We start from the raw sequence: 6,000 nt of genomic DNA, 5'->3' as shown, positions 1-6,000 counted from the left end.
TTCATTTTATTACTATGTTGTTGCACTACCATTATTTGTGGTATTTCATATATTTATTTGATAAAGAGGACTAGTCTAAAGACCCCTTTTAACCATGACCTGAGCCATTTGCAAAACCCTTGTGCAGATAAGTAGCAAAGTCACAGACACAGTACAAATGTTCACAATTTTATATATGTACATGCAACTCATTATACAACATTGCATTTCCTCCATGAACATATCTGAGCATACTATAGAAAGAATGAATGAGTGCAACATATGGAAAAACGGAGTACAACTGTGTTGTTAGTAGGAATCTCTAGTGTTATATCTATTTTTTAAATATATTTGAGTATTCCTTTTCATAAATGAAGAACATGAAACTAGAAGAGAGAAGAGAGAAGCTAGAGGAAAGAAGTTTAGTAGTAGAAAAGAAAAGGTAGCATAGGACATAACCAGACTGTGGTGCAGAGAACCTCTGTCTAGAATCACATGCCTTGCTGATGAACTTTGGGAGTAGGGGTATCTGTATAGTTGGGAAATGAGGCTTTTAAGGGAATAGTTTATTAAAATGCAATTTCAGTGTTTTGTCTTTAATGATGAAGACTGTGGTGTCTCATGAGTTTCTCCTTTCTCCAAGATACTTATGTATAACAACTCTGAGATCACTGTAACAGAAGGTGCGGTGGGTACTTAGGGGCTTGCCACTTTTAAAAGCACTTCATTTAGTATTATTTATTTCCAGAAGTCACTTGCTTTTGAGTGTTAAGACCTTTTGTGATTGTAGTTATGGCACTGATCACAAAGCTTTGCACATAGTCACACAGCCATATAGTTGAACTGCTATCCTATATCTTTAAACCAGTTGCACTTACATGTACTTTCCAGGTGTGCTTTTATTTATTTATTTTCCCCCACTAAATGTGATAAGGTGTTTAAAACCTCTGAGAGCACTGAGGAGTGAATTCCATGCTGCTGGACTTACCTATGAGAAGGCCCTTTCACCTAAGATGTTCTTGACAGGAGGGCATATTAACAGAAAAGCACTATCAGCTGATGATCTGAGAGAATGTTACCTTTGATGTATAGCTTACAGAGCAGCTGAAATGTTAGGGAGCTGCACTTTTTGTTGTCCTGGCTGTGATGACTAACTAATCTTCTGTAATGCTAGACAATGGTGTTCCCTTGTATCTGACAAGGTTATGAGTCAACATATCCTAGATACCGTGTTTGTTGGGGCAAAATAATTTTATTATATGGCTGTTGTGGTTATATTTAAAGATGAATTATACCTTGTTAGCTTTCAAAAATGTCTTTGTTTACCTAGGTAAGTCCATCCTTCCATCTGTCCATCCATCCACAACCCCTTTTTCCATTTTTTACATATGGGGTTGGGATGTCACTAAAACAGTGACAATCATCTAGAGCCAAGGTTTACACCACTGGATGGCTAGCCCTGCCACGGTAGTCTTACACCACACACTCACACATACACTTACACCTATGGCCAATTTAGAGTGTCCAATCCACCTACTGCTTGTCTTTGGAATGTGGCTAGACAGGTCCATCTGGGCATAATTACTGTTTTTAATGGATAAAAGTTCCAACATAAAAAGCAATACAACATAGTAGAACAACAATAGTAGAAAATAGTATACATAACATGAAATCTCCGATATAAAAATAAAAGAATACAATAGAACAGCAATAATGTACAGCAGTGTGTACAATGTAAAAGAAGACATAATCACAGTAGTTACATTTATAGTTTCAGCATGCTCACTGCAAACCCAGCACTACTCATTGGAGTAATTCCAGCCAGCTGAAGTTACTACAAAGAAAAGCTATAGCCAGCCAGCAGACATTGTCCACCCTCCCCAAAGTCAGACACTTACGGAGGATAAAAAGACTGGGACTACAGGAATCCACAGACATCCTGAAGTAAAACAGTAGGATGCTTATGAAATCCTGTGTCCTTAAAACAAAAGCAAAAGCTAAACCAAACAAAAACAGATGTATAAGAAAACTTACACACCATCAGCACTGTTTAAAATGTCTTGATTGGAAACATTATTTTGTGCAAAATACCTTACAAAGATAAATGCTTCTGTACCACTTATCTTTGTGAAATGTTTGTCACAAATCAAAGTTTTTCTTTCAGACTTCTTAAACAATATTTGTGAATAATCTTCAAAAGAAAAAAATAAATGGTAGAAACTGAGGTACAACTAATGTGCTGTACATCAGTTAGCAGTACATCCCTATGCATGTGCACTATATCAGGAAGCAGTTCCTAACCATGGAAAAGAGCAGAAAACAACAGAAATAAGATGTTTGGACACACAATGCTATCATTTAAAAATGTAAGCAAGTTTTTTTTTTTTTAATAATGACATAGAATAGCAATAATCCACTTCTCTGTGTAGGAAATTCAGGATTTAGCCTCACCCAGATGTGGATTATTGATAAAGGATTCACAGGGACAAGTACATAAGTGTTTTAAATCCTGTTTTATAGTCCTTTTTGCACTTTTGTTTTTGGTTAAGTTAATAATTATTTTCTTAAGAAATATTCAAACATGTAGGTACATTGCCTGGTAGTTATAGCAGAGGATTAATGCTCTGAGCTGTTAACAAGCTACTTCCTGTAGTCAAGGGTACTGGGGTTGATTCTTTCCACCTCCATTTGTCTACTGTCTGTCTCTGAGCAAGTCATTTGTCCAGGCAGTGCTCCTAGGTAACCACCCTAAACAGGCATATGACCAGGGGGATTACCCACTTTGAAAATTCATGAAATAAAATAAAATAAAATAATTAAAATAAATAAACATTCATTGACAGTATACTGAATAATCTGATATCATTCATTTTCTAAGTCAGATATAATAGACAGGGCTATTTGCCTATCACACTCGATCTTCCCTGTGATAAAAATTGGCTCAAAGAACCAAAAAGAATATAGAGAAACACATGCTATAGAAGGCGTCGCATATCACCACAAGACATGTGCTAGTGCAGTATAAATAAGAGACCACCGCTTCTGAAATTTTTGGCAGGAGAATAAGATGGGAAGATGGGTATAACCCAGATGTTATAATTCACTATTATAGTGACCTCTCCTCAAATATCTGCTCTTATGGTACGCATGCTTAAACAAACTTACAGTCTTTATCAGTTATGTTTTTTTCTTTTAACCAAGAAACATCTTTATTAAATTATCACTTATGACATAGGCAATCATACATTTATATAAATGAAAACAAACTATATTGACACAATCCCAGTTGCAAGCATTTTACATCACAAACCATATCGACATAATCCTAGATGCAAATATCATACATCACTTATAATCTACCCAATCATTGTCAGTCAAATATTACATAGCTCATTCAAGTCCTGCCTTCTTTTAACCCTTATTCCTCCCCTGTATGTATTGTTTCCATAATTCTCATTTTTGCTTATGTAATTTGTTCTTACCCTTTTCTAAAGATCTCAATTCCAGCTGTTTTATCTCTTTTACTATATTCACTGCTTCTAGTACGGTTGGTTTAGACTTTGATTTCCATTTTCTAGTAACTACTTTTTTTGGCAGCCACCATAATTAGACGCAGCAAGGCTTTACTATGTCTAGACAATTCTGATTCTGTATCATAGCTCAGAAAAAATCATTTCCCTAGTTACACCAATTTTCTCACCCAGCATCTCCGACAGACAAGTCTGCAGGGAATTTTTAAAGTCTGGCAACTCGTTATACTCCCAAACAATATGTTCCCAATTAATTTTTTCTTCCCCATCACACCTACAACATTTGCTGTCTGCTTGAGGAGAAATTTTCTGGAGTCTACTTGGGGTATAAAAATATCTATGTAAACATTTCCAAGCAAAAATCCCAAATCTTCTAGATTTTGTTGCATATTTTGGATATGTACATATATCCCCCATTGTTTCTTTGTGAATTGCTTATCTGATCTCTCTTCCCGATCCTTTTTAACCTCCTCTGATTGATTCGTATAGTTATCATGCAATATTTTATATGCTCTACTAATTTTTCCTTTTTTAATGGCAGCTTTTGTTTTAGATTTTACTAAAAACTCCCGCTATTTAGTTCTCTTCGCCTGTTCTCTGATATCAATCCTTGGTAGGGAAGGCCATCTCTAACCTGTAATCTAACTAAATTCTTGGCTTCTTTCCATTTTATTACCTTTCCATCTCTAGTTATTTGTTCCCAATACCTTGATTTCTTTGCCAGTTTTCTCCAATAAATTCCAGCTCCCTCTTGCCTTTTGTCTGTATCCCTAACTGCAGTCATCCCTATTGGCAGAATCTCCTTTCTCCATTCCCATGTTGGTTTAGTTCTTTTTTTTTTGCCAACAAATATCTTTATTAAATTTTCACATATGACATATGCAGTCTTACATTTATATAAATGAAAAACAAACATGGCACCACTTTAGTTGCAAGAGTATATATCACAGACATTATACTCTATCCAGTCATTGCCAGTTAAGCATTACATGGATCATTCAAATCCTGCCTCTTAAACCTCATTCCTGCTCTGCATATATTGTTCCCACAATTGCATTTTTTCTTTGTAGTTTGCTCCCTCCCTTTCCTAAAGATCCCAATTCCAGTTGTTGTATTTCTGTTACTATATTCACTACTTCTAGTAAAGTTGGACTAGACTTTGATTTCCATTTTCTAGTAACTGCTTTTTTTGCCAGCCACCATAATTAAACTCAGCCAGGCTTTACTATGTCTAGGCAATTCCAATTCTGTATCATAAGTCAAAAAAATCATCTCCCTAGTCAATCCAATCTGTTCACCCAGCATCTCCGACAGAGCAGTCTGCAGGGAATCCCTAAAGTCAGCCAGCACATTACACTCCCAAAATATATGTTCCCAGGCATGTCTTTCTTGCCTGTCAGGAAAACTCTTTGGAGTCTACTTGGGGTATAAAAATATCTGTGTAAATACTTCCAGGCAAAGATCCTAAATCCTCTTGACTTTGTTGCATATTTGGGAGATATACATATATCCTCCGATTGTCTTTGTCAATTGCTTATCCAGTCTCACTTCCCAATCCTCTGAGCTCCTCTGATTGATTCTTATAATTATCATGCAATATTTGATATGCTTTACTAATTATTCCTTTTTTAACAACAGTTTCTCTTCTAGATTCTATTAAAACTCTACCAGTGCTGGTATTTCATTCAACAGCCACTATTTCTTTCTCTTTGCCTATACTCTGATATCAATCCTTGATAGGGAAAGCAATCTCTAACCTGCAGTCCAAATAAATTCTTGGCCTCTTTCTGTTCTATTATCTTTCCCTTTCTAGTTATTTCTTCCCAATACCTTTGTTTCTTTGCCAGTTTTCTCCAATAAATTTCAGCCCCCTTTTGCCTATTGTCTGTATCCCTGACCACAGTCATCCCTATTGCCAAAATCTCTTTTCTTCATACTCATGCTGGTTTGGTTCTTAGAATACTCCCCACTATTGTATGAATATAATACTCTGTATGATTTCTGTCGTTCTTCCCAAGAGTCTGCATCCAAAATCCCAATCTAGCCTTATTTCTTGAGCTTCTTCCCTAAATCATCATCATTCCTTTCCACTTTGAATTATAGTTTTCCACCTGTGCTATGCACAAGAGCATTAACTGTATTGCTCTAAAATACCCCCTCAAATTTGGTAATCCTAGTCCGTCTTGTTCTGTTGGAAGAATCAGCTTATCCACTTGACTGTTGTCATATTCCCATCCTGGATAAAAGGCTTCAACTCTTTATTTATTGCTATCCACAACTTCTCTGGTTGATAAAAATAAGCCTGATCTGTGTATAAAACTAAAAGGACTAAAAGCATTTTGATTGCTTCTGTATTGCTAAACATATCCATAAAATAGAGTTTCCAATTTCTCAGTTTTTGTATTGCTTTTTGTTTAGTCTCTTCCCACATATCCTTAGCTGCCATATCAGAATAATTTTTTAATCCATACTCCTAAGTACTCCATTTTAT

The sequence above is a fragment of the Protopterus annectens genome, chromosome 4.part0 (genome assembly GCF_019279795.1).
Source record: "Protopterus annectens isolate FY-2018-M chromosome 4.part0, PAN1.0, whole genome shotgun sequence".
Lineage (NCBI taxonomy): Eukaryota > Metazoa > Chordata > Ceratodontiformes > Protopteridae > Protopterus > Protopterus annectens.
The sequence above is the reverse complement of the archived record's forward strand: the minus strand, read 5'-3'. Positions refer to the sequence as shown.